Source organism: Hypanus sabinus, chromosome 4, assembly GCF_030144855.1.
Source record: "Hypanus sabinus isolate sHypSab1 chromosome 4, sHypSab1.hap1, whole genome shotgun sequence".
NCBI classification, from domain to species: Eukaryota; Metazoa; Chordata; class Chondrichthyes; order Myliobatiformes; family Dasyatidae; genus Hypanus; species Hypanus sabinus.
Window position 1 is genome coordinate 14,355,934 of NC_082709.1, and position 18,686 is coordinate 14,374,619.

The 18,686-nt window shown below is 40.4% G+C and overlaps 1 protein-coding gene across 1 annotated transcript in view; it reads left to right on the top strand.

The window, feature by feature from the left end:
• Positions 1-18,686, top strand: part of LOC132392425 (potassium voltage-gated channel subfamily H member 7-like) — a 529,705-nt gene that overhangs the window by 419,556 nt on the left and 91,463 nt on the right. The window lies entirely within an intron of this gene.

The following is an 18,686-nucleotide window of genomic DNA, read 5'->3' on the forward strand; positions in this document are numbered from 1 at the left end:
CTTCTAGATCTTCTTCCATATGGAAGCTGCAAAAAGAGAGCATGACCTGGTGTTGGGTGGCCCAGGTAACGGAAGCTGCTCTCCTGGTCAATGCTCTGGAAAGACGTGGTCAATGGTAGGGAGGGCTTTACTCATGATAGGCTGATGATACCTATTGTATGGTTTTCCATTCAGTTGAAGTACTTTTCATGACTAGGCCATTGCTTATCCGTTGGCCTTCACTCCTCCTTGTATGACCTTGCTCAGTAAAACTGCCCACTTCTCCGAACAGCAACACTTGCCATGAAAGTAATTCAGAGTGTCTAATGAATGCAGAGGATATTAAATACCTGTATGTTCAGTTCCTAATTTACAATGGGCTGGAAAGTCATTTAAAATGCACACCAGTGGCAAAATAGACTTTATCATCCCAATTAGAGTTTAAAATGCCATCAAATGAATCTGAAGTGCTTTGAGAGGCACACTTGCCTTTGTTAGTTTTAGCAAAATTGATTGATTTACTTTAGAAAGTTGAGTACCACTGATGTTATAAATTACATTTTCCCTATGTCAGCTGTCACTGATTGGTAAGTAATATCCTGAGACCGATCTAAAATTGTGTTATTTATTAAATCTCTAAAAGATGCAGAGATACAAGTTTCAGGATATTCAGTATAGGAAGAGAGCAGTAATATTAATAGGGCATTTGAACTAGAAATTGGCATTTACAAAGCTCAAATTCTGGCAGTGCTATAGATTAAGACTAATTGGGATTTATACTGACAGTTAAATCAAACTTTAACAAGGAGGAGGAGCACAATTATATTTAATTCTTATCTACAAATACCAATTGTCTCAGTCCCAGATGTCAGAAGGGATTTCCAAAGCTTTGTATGTGAGAAGTGGTGGGTAACTAGATTTTCATTTGTATTCAAATCAGCTTGAATCCTGTTAGTAAAGACATGGATTCTGATCCAATTCTTTTTCAATTCATGACAGTTTCAAGTACCTGCTTGTTAGTATACCACCAAGGCTATGTTTGGACCTGAGATACATAATGGATGATTTCTAATGTGTAGCTTTATAACAGCTCGTTAAAATTCTGAAAAGGTCAGAAAAGTAGTAAAATAAATTTGAGCTGTGAAGGGATGGAAGACAGCTAGTAATGAATTTATGTTTAGGCTCTACAGACTCCTTCTAGTAAAGGATTGTATTGCATCCAGTGCTCATGATGCAACCTCTGCTACATTGGCGAGATCCATCATAAATTGGGGACTATTTCATCAAGCACCTCCGCTCCATCTGCCACAAGCGCGACCACCTGGTGGCCAAACACTTTAACTCTGATTCCCATTCCCATTCTGACCTGTAGGCCCATGGCCTCCTCTTGGGCCACAATGAAGTCACCCTCAGGGTGGAAGAGCAACACCTTATATTCCATCTAGGTACCCTCCAACCTGATTGCATGAATATCAATTTCTCCCTCCTGTGAGAAAATTTCACCCCACCTTCTTCTATTTCCTACTCTGACCTTTTACTTCTTCTCACCTATTACTTCTCCCTGGTCCCTGTACACTCTCCTCTCATATCAGATTATTTCTTCTCCAGCCCTTGACCCTTCCCACCTCACTTTTTTATTCTGGTATCTTTCCCCTTTTTTCTCAGACCTGAAGAAAGGTCTCAGCCTGAAATGTTGACTCTTTATTCTTTTTCATAGATGCTGCCTGACCTGCTGAGTTCCTTCAGCATTTTGTGTGTGTTGCTTCTAAAAAAGGATATAAGAGTGGAAGTCTTCAGTTGACAATTGAAGGATAAAATGAATGGGGACCAAATTCTTGACCTATATTCCCAAAAAACAGTGTAGTCGTTCATTAATGTTTCATAATGTACCTACGTATTTTCTTCAATTCTTCAAGTTCTGATAAGTTAATTAATCATGCATGTTTTTGTCTGTAATCCATAGTATTTGATGTGCTTGAATTCTACTTTGCAAATAAGTACATTGCTCTCTATATTGAAAGATGATTCCTGGAAGAAGATAGATCATTCTAGTTATTAGACATATTTTTATTCTAATACTAATATTTCATTGGCTTGTAGAGATACATTCTGCCCTTTTAATGTGTTCGAAGTACTTCTCACTATCCTTAAAAATATTCAGATGAATGATTAATGGTTCTGTCCTGTTGCTATGCATGAATGCTGAGTAAGTAGTAGATTGGTAGTGAGATCACACAGGTCATACTCATGTCACAGGAGAATGCTTCACTGAATTGGATGAGAGAGCACGAAGATACATATTGGGATGTACCAATTAGCAGACTGCCTAGCTTTCCACTGATGGAAATAAAATTGTTTATTTATTTATAAAGCCCAGTACAAAGTGGGCCCACCTGGCCCCTTGAGCCATTCTGCCCCAGCAATTCCCAACAGATCCGATTCACCCTAATCTAATCACAGGACAAATTACAAAGACCCACCCGTGGGAGGAAACTGGAGGACTCAGAGAAAACTCACGCATTCCACAGGGAGGAGATACAAAGACTTGATACAGCATGGCGCCAGAATTGAACTCTGAGCTTCAGAACGCCCCAACCTGTAATGGTGTTGCACTATCTGCTACACAATCGTGGCGCTCAAGGATAGCTATTTGTGGAATGGACAGGTTGGGACCATTAGGGAACAGACAGATCAGGAGTCCCAGGATGTCTCAGGGCCATTAAAGATTAAACTGAAATTCAGTGTAAGTGAGTAGCGGACCCTTAAATCCGTGTTGCTTGATAGCACTGAGAAGCATGGAATGGGAATTGGAATCACTTTGCATATGTTAATGAGCAATTAAATTGGGTAATGTTAGCCAGCCTAGAGTTTCATTTTATTGATGATTAGGACATGTCTAGACAGTTTTCCATTCTTCATATAAATGCCTTAGTTTGAGGACTGAATGTGAGCTGTGGCAGATTCTTGAGGAAATATTAAATATTACAGTCAAGTCATTGGCAGGGCCTAGAAACGTTGGTGTACCTACTGCAGTCTGTTGTTTCTTGATATTTTATGGTAAATCAAATTGTCTTAAGACTTACCTCTGAGATAGTGAGGAGGAGATCCATTGAATGTGCCATAGTCTCACCCTTCTCATTCCATTCTGTCCCATTTGGGGAAAGGTGCCTCATGCACTAGGGTGCTGTTCATTAGCTTCACCTTGGTGTTTAATATGATCATCCCTCAGAGGCTGGTGGGTAAATTGTTCTCGTTGGGACTCAATACCCCTCCCTATAACTAGATCTTGGAATTCTTGACAAGAAGACCCCAGTCAGACCAAGTTGGTAGTAACATCTCAAGCTTCCTCATGTTGAGCACTGGTGCCCCCCAGGGCGCTGTGCTCACAGCTCAGAGTGCATCAGGTTTGCTGATGATATTACAGCAGTTGGCCTCATCAGCAACAGTGATGGGTTGGCGCACAAGGAGGAGGTAGGCGTTTGTCAAATGATGTGAGAACAACAACTTGAGTCTCAACATAGACAAGCAAAAGGAGACAATGTGGACTTCAGGAAGGCACAGATGGACCACTCTCCATCACACATCAATGGCTCTGCTGCAGAGGGAATGAAGAGCACAAAGCTCTGTGGTGTGCACATAATGGACGGCCTAACCTGGACCCAAAGCATCTCCTCACTAGTCAAGAAGGCACAACAGCATGTACACTTTCTGAGGAGATTGGGCGATGGAAGGTTCCCTTCCCCCACTCTATTTCTTTTCTACAAGAATACCTTCGAGAGTGTCCTGTCTGGCTGCATCATTGTGTAGTATGGAGGCTGCAAGGCATCGGACAGCAAGACCCTACAGAGGATAGAAAAGCCTGCTAAGAGAATCATCAGGGTCTCCTTCCCCCATAATTGTGTCATTTACCAGGAGCATTGCAGACAAAGGGCCTCAAGTATTGTTGAGGGTCCCTACCACCCACCCCTCAATCTCTTTGACCCACTACTGTCAGGAAGGAGGAAGGACGTACAGACTGGGTAACAGTTTCTTCTCTCATCTGTGAAAGTAATGAATATCCTGCCACCACTGCTGTCTGATCACTAGGAGAACGCGCTTCTTACTGTTTCCCTGTGCTGTGCACTTAATCCATTTTGAATAATATTGTATTAACCAATTTATGGTAATATTTTGATTTATGTGCTGTTTGTGAGGTATATCTTGTGGGATCACTATAGTGTTTTGTTTGATTGTATATACATACAGTCAGGTGACAATGAACTTGAGCTTAAACTTGTAGATATAAATCCATTTGACATTACTAGCTAAACAAAGCTGTGTCTGCTGTTGAAAATGTAGATGTCCTTGAAACCTCCTCCCTCCATGAGCTGTTTAATTATCTGCCATGACCTGTGACTGGTTGCAGGGCTGTTCACAGTCATGTCCTGCACAGGTTAAAGGTCAATAGTGAAGTTCCTTCTCTTACACTTCTAAATGATATCCATGATCAATAGAAGAATGGTTAAATTGAAGGATTGAGATAATTATTTCACTACTGAGAGATTATACATGGCCGATAAGCACTGAGCTCCAAGCCAAATGAGTTGAAAAGCTAATGCTATGAAACAAACAGAAACCAAAGCAACATTTTGCAGATGCTAACTCTTTGGACAAAGGGACAGTAAAAACTGACAAAAAAAAAATCACACAACACTGGGATCCATGCATTTTTCAACCTTTTCTGTTTCTAATTTATATTAAAGCTATCTCATTCCTGAAAAATATAACAAATTTTTAAAAGATTGAAACAACATTTCAAAAATTAAACTAATTGTAAATATTATTGAAATACAAAATTAAATATGCAAACTGAGGCACGGCTTACAGGCTCCTGAAGTTGTTCATAGGGTAAATTGTGCCATTGATTCTTTGGGCTTCATTTCGATATGGAGGCTGTGCAAGCCAGTGATATCAGAACTCCAGCTTCTCATTTAAATCCAATTGACTGACCTCCCACATTTCACTCGGGATGTTAGTTACTAGAAATTGAAATCATACAGCTCAAATCTGAAGCCGAGTTCCTGGCAGAATTGACTGCTGGATGATGCTGCACAGACCTTGATCTGAAACAAAAAGTGTTTGTAGAACCAAAGTTTTACCAGCGAAAGTAGAGAAGAATTCTTGCTTTGTCAGGGGCAGAGAACGAGGACCAACAAGAGAATAGTTATAAAGTTAAAGGCAAATTGTTCTTTTTGGGCTTTATCTGGCCTCCTTCTTTTCTGCTGCCTGTGCTTACTGAGAAGCTGTGCAGCCCAGCATTAAAACAGCCAACTCATAATTGCAAATAGGAATAGCTCCAAAAGAGGGAAGGTCTTGGAGCCTGGCAGCATTGAGAGCAGGTGTGGTAGACCTGGCTGAAGACGTTTTAAGCTCTGAAGTATAAAAGCTGTATCTTTCTTCTTTTGGAGGATCCTCTTAAGAGCATCCACGAGGAGATTTTGCAAACTGGGTTGGTCGGCGTTTTAATGACACTGAAGGGATTTCAAAGGGAGAGGCTGTTCTAGGAATTTGTGCTACTGTTAATTGGATTTTGGAGCCTTTTTCTTCAGTGACCTTGCTGTGACAAATGAAATGATTAATCTCATCAAACTGCACCTATGATGCGTCACCAAATAGGAACCAGAGTAACACATTTGTCAAATCAATACAGAGAGAATTTAAGGTGTAATTTGATTCATGCTCTATCTGAATTAGGAGTTCATTCTTAATGATGGGTGCACAAAGGGAAGGTAGAAGTCACTTTCCAGTTTCTGACCCTCTCCATATGCTGTACCTACCTTTATAGGTCTTTGGGCTTATTCTGGGCTCCTCTTCTACTGCCTCCGCTTACTGAGGAACCAATGGTGGCTCACCATTGAAAGGAGCACTTGTAATTAAACTGCAAAAATTAAGTGTTCATTCATAATGGTGGTTGCAATAAAAAAGAAGGCAAATGTCATTTTCAAGTTTTTGACTCTTTCCAAAACCCTTTGTACTTGTACTTAGCTTGCAAGAAGAGCGTAATTTAATTTTTGCTTTGTTGCTGAAGTTCTTTCAAGCTGTTGCAGCAATATGCTGTTTGCAAATTTCAGAAAATTATGCCTATTTTTAACGATCCTTCTGAGATCTGTTGCCTTACCTGTTTTGGAATAACAGCACATCAGAAACCAACAGAAGGCTGTTGAGAGTTAGTGAACTGAGGCAGAAAGCAAAATATCTGCCAGATTTATCTTTCAGTTGTTTCATCTTATTTGTTGGATATTTAAAAAACCATGAAGTCCAGATGGACAGACATGCTACCTCCTCTGTGAACAAGATCCTTCCTGTAAATGACCACTGAGAAGCAGTCCAACTATTAATGCTAATTAGGTTAATTAAATTACATTTGCCCATGGCATGGAAATGAAATGTGCCTTCTGCTAATAATGCAATCTGAATATCATTCAGAAAATTTGGAATTTTCCTTCAGAAAGTTACAGAACCAGGGAATTGAATTAGATATAATTAAGATAAAATAATTGCTACAATTTTGATAAGGATTTAAAAAAGTAAATCCCATCAGGGTTGACTCTTAAGTTCTGTCATCAGTTGTGAGTAAAAGTTAGGCAATTTGTGAGCAGTTCTTTTCTCTACTGGATTATAAATTTTAAGTATTAATGTGAGCAGTTTCAGGCTCCGTATTTAAGAAAGGATGTGCTGATATTGGAGAGGGTTCAAAGGAGGTTCATAAAAATGATTCTGGAATTGAAAGGCTTATCATATGAGAGGGTTTGATGGCTCTGGGCCTCTATTCACTAGAATTCTGAACAATGAGGAGTGTCCTCATTGAAATGTATCGAATGGTGGAAGGCCTCCATAAAGTGGATGTGGAGAGGATGCTTCCAGTGGTGAAAGAGTCTAAGACCGGAGGACCCAACCTCAGAATAGATAGGGCACCCTTTTAGAACAGAGATGAATTTCTTTAGCCAGAAAATGGTGAATCTGTGGAATTCGTAGCCACGGGTGACTGTGGTGGCTATGTCACTGGGTATATTTAAGGCTGAGGTTGATAGATTCTTAATTAGTCAGGGCATGAAGGGATATGGGGAGAAGGCTGAGAGAGAAAATGGATCAGCCATGATCAGATGGCAGTGCAGAGTCGATGGGCCAAGTAGATTAATTCTACCCCTATATCTCATAGTATTATTAGCAGGCATTATTCATAAAAGATATTAGGTCAGTAGAAAAAACACCAAATTTTCATCTGATCACCCAGGTATGATTTAAAGTCATTCAAATGTCCCAGTGCTCTGAGTTTCTATCAAAGCCTTCACTTCAACTCCCATGATGTATTTTTGACTCCATTCAAAACCTAAATAAACTGAAACCAACTGATTTATCACTGAATAATATCTAGAATATTTGTCTTTATTTAAATAATGGTCCCAAAATGAAAACAGCCAGCTATGGTTTTTCTATCAAATAAAAATCTCCTGCTGTTAGTATCCATGAAGTCCTGCACTACAGCTTCATGTATAGACACTTCCTTTAGAGGTACCCCTTTGAGTGCTTGTGCCACGCTCCTCATAGAAGCACAGTTAGCGCGCTAGCTTAATGGCAATGTGAAGACTTTGTTGGTGGAATATAATTCCTCGGCTGCTGATAGCACAGACGCTTTGAATATCCAGTGTGGGATTACTTGTCCTGGGTCAATTATATCTTAATCATTTTGAAGTCACCACTTGCCGCTACTAGCTCTTTGTTCTAAACTAATTAAGTTGCTGAACTTAAGTTGCTGAGGTGGCTTGGTGGGATTTGAACTGGCATCATTTTTCTTCCAACACAGTTAACCTTGTAGCACAGGAATAACCTTGTAACACGGTCATAAGGTTTATTCAGCTACTGATGCCATCACTATCTTTCCTGAGTTAATGTAAAATGGACATTTACAAGCCTACGTATTTTCCTCTCATGTCACTGATTGTGAACAGGGGTCTAAATCTTCTCTGCTTTGCTAGAAATAGTGAAGCTAATTAATTAACTTTATCCTAGCCAACATCAGTTGAATCAGCATTATCTAAGGATCAACCATGCAACTCAGCTAAACTGGAGGCAAATGGCATTTATCCAGCAGGTTTTCAGGGGAATCCTACCTTCATTTCTATTTAATTGGGGTTCTTCTCATTAAGTAACAGAATCAAAGAAAACAGAGTTTCCAAAGAGCAGTCTGATTTCAGTAGCTCATATTTGTCTAATATGGAACTGTACTATGCACAGTAACAAATAAAAGGATGAATTTTCAAAGAACGATGTCTCAAAAGGGAAACATGGATCATTAAAGATCCCCATCACCATGGACATGCCCTCTGCTCATTGCTACCACTATGAAAGAGGTACAGGAGCCTGAAGGCTCACACTCAACAACACAGGAACAGTTTCTTCCCCTCTGCCATCAGATTTCTAAACAGACATTGAACCCAAGAACACTACCTCACTACTTATTTATTTCTGTTTTTGCACTACTTAACTATTTAATATCTATCAACTTATTGCAATTTGCAGTTTTTTTATAATGTATTACATTGTTTTGCTGTCACAAAGTTAACAAATATCACCAGTGATATCAAACCTGATTTTAATTCTGATCTGGATTGTAGAATAAGCTTTTGTATCTCTTCCTTGTCTGTATGTCATTCCAACTTGCTAACTAAGATCTATTATCATGCTCACACTCCTCATGGATGTGGTTAGTTTAATTGCTCTAAAAATAGAAATACTGTGACACAGTTAGATGGCGGCCATTTATTACGGTTAGAATTCTCAAGGTAGGTTGCTAATAGAGGAGGTTACCCTTGGCTTTGACAATAGCACTGAAGGATGTTAGGATAATTCATCTCTCATGATGCAAACCACCTTCACTGTAACAGGAAGTAGAAAAGGCTACTAAAACATATGTTAATTAGAACATTTGGTTTGTCAGCATGTCCTTAATGAAGAAATATTCATACAGGATTTAGATCAGTCTCAATCTTTTTTTTCTGTCATTAAATAACCTAGAGTCCATTACAGTACTAAAGCCAAAAGAGATAATAAGAAAAGGCCAGGAAGTAAAGATAAATCAGTGGCTTTCATTTCTTAAGTTTAATTACTGCTAGTGGTTTGTCCTCGTTCAATATTTGCAACAAATCTTGAAAATTTATCTTCCTGCAGTGTGATTTTCTGGCTTTTTGAGTGAGATTGGCCGTTAGCGCAGAATGTGATTCAGGATTACGCTGTAGGACCATAGCAAAATGCAACCAGGTTATGAAAATTTTCATTATATGCAGCATCTTCTTATCAGGCAGTGAGTGTTAGATCTCCTCTTCCCTTCCTTCTCTCTAGCTTCTATACACCACCAATGGGACAGTGTGTGACATTTAGTAAATGCCAGTATATGGCTGCTGAGAGGTGAACCTAATATGGCCTACTCTAGCAACTCAGCCTTTTTTTTGTAAGAAACATCTCGACTGAACTCAGGAACTTGCCCGAACGGAGTTCAGTCCACATCTCTTCTGTGGAAATGCATGCTAATGCTATTTGATTGATAAAGCAAGGAGAAGGCCCTTCCGGCCCTGCAAGCAACACTGACTCAGCAACATCACAGCCCCAATTGACTCTTACCTATTCATGGGACAATTTATTAGCATGACCAACTAATCTACCCACTATAGGAGGAAACCGGAGCACCCCGAGAAAACACATGTATTCTATGGGGAGGACGTACACAGAAGATGTTGAAATACTTACATTTATATAGCAGTTGTTTCTAGAATATTATAAATGAGGCACTTAAATTTATTTTTGAAATATAGCATGTTGTAATGTAGTGTTCAAGGCACCACAAGGCTCCCACAACCAGCAAAACATTAAAGCCCAATATTTTTCAGAGTCTTTATTAAGGAATAAATATTCCAGAGACCATCAGAAATAATTTCCCTACTCTTCATTGAAACACTGCTGTGAGACGTTTGACATCCAATTCCAACAGTGCAACACTCCCTACATACTGGACCCAGTTGTGAACCGTTCTTCATCTCCTGAAGATGACTGGCAAGGATGAATTAATAACTAAAACAATGCTGATTTCACTAACACACACAAAATGCTGGAAGAACTCAGCAGGTCAGGTAGTCTCTATGGAAAGTTCCGCCAGTATTTTGTGTGTGTTACTCTGGATTTCCAGTATCTGCAGAATCTCTTGTGATTATGGTTCACAGACAGTCAGATTTTTGAACTAACATGTCAAGTTCTTGCTAGTTCAGAAGATTAAAAAGCAGATTGAGGAAACTCCGATTTATTTATTTATTTATATGTACTTATTTGTTTGTGTTTGTATAATTTTTATTTATGTTAGTTTGTTTATTAATTTTTTGTAATTTATTTAGAGATACAGCATGGAAGAGGCCCTCCCAACCCTTTGAGCCACACTGTCTGGCAACCACTGACTTAACCCTAGCCTAATGACTAGTTAAGCTACTAACCAGTATGCCTTTGGACTGAGGAAGGAAACTGGAGCACCCGGAGAAAACCCATGCATTCCATGGGAAGGACGTACAGACTCTTTATAGATGATGTCGGAATTGAACTCTGAACTCCGATACCCTGTGTTCACTTGAGGCCCTACACACAGTGGCATAGAACATAGAACAATACAGCACAGTACAGGCCCTTCGGCCCACAATGCTGTGCCGACCCTTAAACCCTGCCTCCCATAGAACACCCCACCTTAAATTCCTCCATATACCTGTCTAGTAGTCTCTGCCTACTAGAGTACTAGTTTCACTAGAGTATCTGCCTCCACCACTGACTCAGGCAGTGCATTCCATGCACCAACCACTCTCTGAGTAAAAAACCTTCCTCTAATATCCTCCTTGAATTTCCCACCCCTTACCTTAAAGCCATGTCCTCTTGTACTGAGCAGTGGTGTCCTGGGGAAGAGGTGATGGCTGTCCACTCTATCTATTCCTCTTAATATCTTGTATACCTCTATCATGTTTCCTTTCATCCTCCTCCTCTCCAAAGAGTAAAGCCCTAACTCCCTTAATCTCTGATCATAATCAGGCAGCACCTGTAAACCAGGCAGCATCCTGGTAAATCTCCTCTGTACCCTTTCCAAAACTTCCACATCCTTCCTATAGTGAGGTGACCAGAACTGGACACAGTACTCCAAGTGTGGCCTAACCAGAGTTTCATAGAGCTGCATCATTACCCCACAACTCTTAAACTCTATCCCTCGACTTATGAAAGCTAACACTCCATGAGCTTTCTTAACTACCCTATCTACTGTGAGGCAAGTTTCAGGGATCTGTGGACATGTACCCCCAGATCCCTCTGCTCCTCTACACTTCCAAGTATCGTGCCATTTACTTTGTACTCTGCCTGGGAGTTCGTCCTTCCAAAGTGAACCACTTCACACTTCTCCGGGTTGAACTCCATCTGCCACTTCTCAGCCCACTTCTGCATCCTATCAATGTCTCTCTGCTCCTGCTCTCAGAAGGTCATTAGAAACTGTGGAAATGTATTTAAGTTTTAAATAAAAATTTTAAAATTATTCAAATTAGTAAGATCATGTTTGATGTAAATATTGGGTGGGGGAGGTGGGGAGTAGCTATATAATGTGTCCTGCCCCTCATCTACAATACTGTGCAAAAGCCTTTGGCATAGAGGGTACTTAAAACTTGTGCACACTACTGTATTTGTCAACATGGAGCTAAGAGTGAGTTTGTAACTCTGGCAGGAGCAAACGATGTTGGGAATGTCGAGGGTGAAGTGCCGTTGGTGTAGCAGAGTGCAGGGGTGGGGGAGTGGTGTGGGTGCAGCTGGTTTATTGAACATTTCAAAGTATCTCTCTGATACTTCCTGCTCTCCCCTCTTCCTTCCCCTTTTCGCGACCAAGATTTCCCTCTCCCTTTCCGCTCTCAGTCAACAGCATAGACCCATATCAGACACAGGCTTATCAGCGTTTGCTGTGTATATGTCATGAAATATATTTTCGTTTGCAGCAGCGGCAGTACAGTGCAATGTATAAAATTACTACAAAACTGTGCAGAAGTCTTCAGCACCTAGCTATATATTTGTGCCTCAAACTTTTGCATAGTACTGTACATAACATTAACTCCATCCCTAGACTGGACTAGATGGTGACAGGAAGATGGTCAGAAGGGGTGTGTTGCACTGAGGAAGCAATGCAATTGCAGCAAGACTTTGACAACTTGGAAGAATGGGCAAAAAAAGTGGCAGCTGGAATACAGTGCTGGGCAATGTATGATCATGCATTTTGGTTCAAGTAACAATACAGCAGATTATGATCTAAATGGGGACAAGCTTCAAACATCAGAGGTGCGGATGGATTTAGGGGTCCTCGAACAAGACTCCTAGAAGGTTAACTTATAGGCTGAGTCCGTGGTAAAGAAGGCAAATGCAATGGTGGCACTTATTTCAAGGGGAATAGAATATAAAAGCAAGGAGATAACGTTGAGCCTTAAGACACTGTCAGGCCACACTTAGAGTATTGTTAACAGTTTTGGGCCCCACATCTCAGAAGGAATGTGTTGTCATTAGAGAAAGTCCGGAGGAGGTTCATGAGGATGATTCCAGGAATGAAGGGGTTAACATATGAGGAGCATTTGGCAGCTTTGGGCCTGTACTCACTGGAATTTAGAAGAATGTGAGGGATCTCATTAAAACCTACCAAATATTGGAAGGACTAGATGGGGTGGATATGGAGAGGATGCTTCCTGTTGTGGGGTGTCCAGAATTGGAGGGCACAGCCTCAAAACTGAGATGTGACCTTTTAGAACTGAGGTAAGGAGGAATTTTTTTAGCCAGAGAGTAGTGAACCTGTGGGATGCTCTCCCACAGACTGCAGTGGAGGCCAAATCCATTAGTATAATTAATGCAGAAGTTGATCATTTCCTGATTGGTCAGGACATAGTGAGAAGGCAGATGCATGGGGTTGAATGGGATCCAGGATTAGGCATGATGGAATGGTGGAGCAGACTTGATGGGATGAATGGCCTAATTCTGCTCCTACGTCTTCTGGTCTTATGATCTACGTAGCTCATTCGATTTTATGGCATGTTTGCTGACCACAACACATTCAGCTCCTACTTGTAGCTCATTTATAACAGATGGAAAATTAACCAGCTGAGGAGAAGAGGTAAGAGTGGGTAATTAAGGAGGAGGGAATGGGAGGAAAGAAAAAATTGCCTTTTTTTAAAGAAATTGAAGTTCATATATCAGGTTGGCTGCTACCTAGATAGAAAATGAAGTGGTGCTCCTCCAACCTGAGAGAGATCTCATCATGACAAACTTTGCTGATTTGGTGCAAACTGTATGTTTCAATGTACATGTGACAAATAAAACTAATCTTTAATCTTTTAAGTCTCTTTAAAATCAAATAATCTGTTACTTTGAGTTAAATTTGCATCTTTTATTCAGTCACTGATCAGTGATGTGTGGTGTATTGAAGAATGATTACTTATTCGTCAAGAGTGTTTGATGGCTCTGGGCCTGTTCTAGCTGGAAATCAGAAGAAAAGGTGGTAACCTCATTGAAACATATCAAATGGTGAAAGGCCTTAATAGAATTAATGTGAAGAGGAGGTTTCCTGTGGTGGGAGAGTCTAAGATCAGAGGACACAGCCCCAGAATAGAGGGCTGTCCTTTTAGAACAGAGATGAGGAATTTCTTTAGCCAGAGAGTGGTGAATCTGTGGAATTATTTGCCATAGACAGCTATGGAGACCAAGTCTTTATGTATATCTAAGGCAGAGGTTGATTGATACTTGATTGGTCAGGGCATCAAGGGGAGAAGGCAGGAGACTGGAAACGAGAAGAAAATTGGATTAGCCATTATAAAGTGGCGGAGCAGACTCGATGGACCAAATGGCCTAATTCTGCTCCTATATCTTATGTCTTACAGTCTTATTACTGGTCCAGCAGGATCTAAAAAGAGATCAGTTGATTGTCATTATGTCCATCCCTGCATTTTGTTTTAAAGTTAATCAGGAACATTGTTTGGTTAGTTAAGCAGGTGACAAGTAAAGAAACCCAGCACTCTTTTTGGAATGAGATATTAAAGTGCCCATGTGAGTTTAGGTCTTTATGCTAATAATAAACCCCAACTTGCTTTTCTACAAGAGCAGATTACTATGAACACAGGTGTGAATCAGCAGTTACAAGTCTCAGAGATGCCAGATTATGCACAAAAATGCTGATGGTGTTTAAGCTGCTGAAGTGCTTGTTTTGCAGCATGGAGCATTAGTAGGTCAAGCAATGCATGAGCACAATGGCTTACGTCATTATCTGGAGGCAAGTAGTAAAGAAAAAGATTTTTTCACCAGACTCTTTTATACACCTTAACTACCTGACCAAAAAGTCTGCTCTAATTTTGGTTCTTTGCTGATACTATTTTGATTATTTCCCTCCCAGTTAATGTGGTTACCATTGGCAATTCCAGCACCGAATACTCTACATTAATTGCCTTTTAGAAGGAGGAGGTGCAATGCCTGTGATACACATAGTCCCACATGGTATCACAAGACCTAGGCCAATGATGATGTAAGAATGGGACTCTATTTTCACACCAAAATATCAGTGGTTCCCAAGTTTTTTTAATGCCATGGACAAGAGTCCATGGGCCCTAGGTTGGGTACCCCTGCTCCAGGTGGTAGCACTCTCGTGTATTTGCAGCCTTCACCCAACTGCATGGTAAGCATTTAAAGAAGATTCATTTGAAGAAGTCTTCCTGAGTAATTGCAATGCAATGGATTGGAGAATTCTGAGCATGCAAAATGGTCAGGCCATTTTATTGGAGCTGTAGTCATGCAGGCAAAAGAAAAGGGTTCCACCCTAACACTTTTTTTCTCAACTAATGATCACAGCATCTTTCACCTGGCAACTGGCCCTCACTCAATAACCCTCCATTTCTGATTCTCAACCCTCCTTCCATTTCTCCTCTCAGTCAATGCCTGGGTGTAGCTCAGTTCATTGCACTCTGTGCTCTGGTGCTGTGCATGGAGAGAAGGCTACAGCTCAGAGTCCTGCAGCTTGAACCGCAGATGCTGTCGAAATGCTGCAGCAAGTGCTGAGGAAATTCTAAGCAACTGTTGATAAATCTGTCACAAATAACATTCCTAAACACTTCTAACTACTTCTTGGCTTTCCTTCACAACATAAAGTGAAAATAACAATGTTGCCCTACCAAAGTTCAAAGTACAGATTCTGTATGTCACCATTTACAATCCTGAGATTCACTTTCTTGTGGGCATACTGAATAAATCCAAGAACCATAACAGAATCAACGAAAGACAACACCTAACAGGACGGACAAACAATCAATGTGTAAGACAACGAGCTGTGGAGGTAAAAAAGAAAGAAAGAAATAATAATAATAAAAATAAATAGGAAAACTATCAAGAACATGAGATAAAGACTTTTTGAAAGTGAGTCCATAGGATGTGGGAACAGTTCAATCAGTGATGGGCAAGTGAAGTTATCCCCACTGGTTCAGGAGCATGATGACTGAGGGGTAATAACTATTCCTGAACCTGGTGTCGTGAATCCTGAGGCTCCTGTACCACGTTCTTGATGGCGGCAGTGAAAGGAGAGCATGTCCTAAGTGTCCCTGATGATGGACGCTGCCTTCCTGTGACAGTGCCATCCCAAAGAGTAAATAGTATATTCACATTTTAATTTTGTTCAAGCCTTATGTAAATATTTGAATAATCATTTGATTAATCAGCCTCAGGTTCCTCATAATGATCATGTTTTTGTTAAAATTATAAGCAATTCTATGATGAACAAATCATATTTATCCAATAACAATATAATGTTAATGCATCTATTATCATTGTTACCCCATATATTCAATTTCTCCTTTAAAGTACTCAAACTAGCAAGTAATTCCTCAATAGATATTTAATGGTTTTGGTTGTCAGCCTTGTCCGACAATTTTTACTGTGGAGCTAACATTATAGTGAACCTGGTGGCATGGGCATTGATTCCTCTAACTTTTTCCCCCTACCCTTCTTCCACTCCCTTCTCTGGCTCCTCTTTTACCTCTTCTCTTCTCCTGACCTGCCTATCACCTCCCCGTCAGGCTTCTCTTCCTTCCCTTTCCTCTGGTCCAAGCTCCTGTCCTGTCAGATTCCTTTACCTTTTCCACCTATCACCTCCCAGCTTCTTACTTCAACCCACCCCCCAACCCCCGCTACCTGGCTTCACCTACAACCTTCTCACTTATACTCCTTCCCCTCCTCCCCTACCTTCTTATTCTGGCTTCTTCCTCTTTCCGGTCCAGTCCTGATGAAGGGTTTCTGCTGAAGCATCAACTGTTTATTCCTTTCCATCGATGTTACCTGACCTGCTGAGTTCCTTTTGATGCATTACTCTAAATTTCCAGCATCTGAAGAATCTCTTGTGTATATAACACTGCAGGTTATCATTTTTGCTCAGTATTTAACCTGGGCTAATAGTCTATTCTGCTTGTTTTGCCTTGAACTTATTAAAAGTTACAGCAATCTAGGTGGAAGGCTGAGGTCTATGGCAGAGAATAGTAGTACAGATGAAAAGACCAACAACAGTACAAGATAAATAAGTGGTGATAAGGAGGCACCAGGTATGTTTCTAAAGATTGACAAGAATACATAGAAGACAATGTGGATTTTAGTTAGTATAGGAAGCTGAAAGAAAGAAGTGCCTTCAGAGACTATGTAACAAGGCATAATGTAGCAGGCAGAAACATGTTGACAGAGACTATAACCTATTGGGATTTCGATCATGAAAGTCTATCATGAAAATTGCTTGCCAAGAAACTTATAAAAGAATTAACCGTATAAATATTATACGGTCACTAAATATTATTCATTTTTCTTGTGCTTGCCTCTTGTACTGCTTAATACATTCAGACACATAACTAGATCTTAAAATACTAGTAAATATTGCCATGCTGGTGCTTATCTCTCACAATGCTATTCTCTCGGGTTTAACATTTTATTTAACAATAAAGGAAAGAATGATGGTTCTGGGCCTGTACTTGTTGGAGTTGCGAAGAATGAGAAAGAATCTCTGAAACCTATCGCATATGGATATGGAGAGGATCTTCCCTATAGTGGATGAGTCTAGGACCAGAGGATATAGCCACAGATATCTTCTGGTGGCTGTCTTCTGAGGGATATCTATTTAGTACAGAGATAAGAATGCTGCTGTGCAGGAGGACTTTGGAATGCTTGGACATGATTCGCAAAAGGTTGGTTTGCAGGTGCAGCAGGCTAAAAAGAAGGCAAATGGAACATTGATTTTAAGAGCAGGGAGGTTATGCTGCAACTGTACAGGGTACTGGTGAGGCCACACCTGGAGTACTGTGTGCGGTTCTGGTCTCCTTATTTGAGGAAGGATATACTGGCTTTGGAGGCGGTGCAGAGGAGGTACACCAGGCTGATTCCAGAGATGAAGGGGTTAGACTATGAGGAGAGATTGAATCACCTGGGACTGTACTCACTGGAATTCCGAAGAATGGGAGGAGATCTTATAGAAACATATAGAATTATGAACAGGGCAGATAAGCTAGAGACAGGAAAGTTGTTTCCACTGGTAGGTGAGACTAGAACTAGGGAACATTGCCACAAGATTGGAGGGAGTTGATTAAGGACGGAGATGAGGAAGAACTGCTTTTCCCAAAGAATGGTGAATCTGTGGAATTCTCTGTCCAATGAAGCAATGGAGGCTACCTCAGTAAATATATTTAAGATGAGGTTAGATAGATTTTGAATGGTAGGGGAATTAAGGGTTATGGGAAAAAGGCAGGTAGATGGAGATGAGTCCATGGTCAGATCAGCCATGACCTTGGAGCAGGCTAGATGGGCCAGATGGCCTACTCTTGCTCCTATTTCTTATGTTCTTATGTTCTAAGAAGGAATTTCTTTAGCGAGAGGGTGGTGAATCTGTGGAACGCATTGACATGGACAGCTGCAAAGGCCAAGTCATTGAGTTTATTTAAAGTGGCAGTTGATAGTTGTTGGTTAGGCAGGGTATCAAAGGATAAGGTAGAAGACAGGAAAATGGAGTTGAGAGGGGTAATTAATCAGCTATGATGGGATGGTGGAGCAGACTCAATAAGCTGAGTGGCTTAATTCTGCTCCTATGCGATATGGTCTAATATTCTGCCCAAATGAAACAGAAGATTCCCAGAACAGCACCACATCTGTAGGCAAAACATCACCTGTAAACATGTATGTTACACAAAGTGATAATTAATCAGCATAAGGGGGAGAAGAAATTATAAGATATGCCAATTTCCTGTTCCTGAAATCTGGCCACTCTTTGAAAGCAAAATGTATGCTATTACATTGAGTTTGAAACTCAAAAGGATAAAAATCCATATCATTTGGGAAAAAAAAGTAAAATAAAAGTGTTTTAATTAGGTCAGTTGTTCACCCCATCTTAGCAAGGCACAAGCATTACCCATTCCTCCTATGTCAGGAAACTCAACCCATTTCCTCCCCACCTCTCCTCAAAAGCCAGTGGCCTTAACAGCATCAGCTTAATTAGCAAATCACTGAAATTTGTGCGCACTGTCCTGTTACTAAAAAAAGTTGAAGCTAGGAAGGAGTTGATGAGCAGTCTTCATACTTAAAAGAATCATTGAGCCTGGACCAGGTCTTTAAAAGAA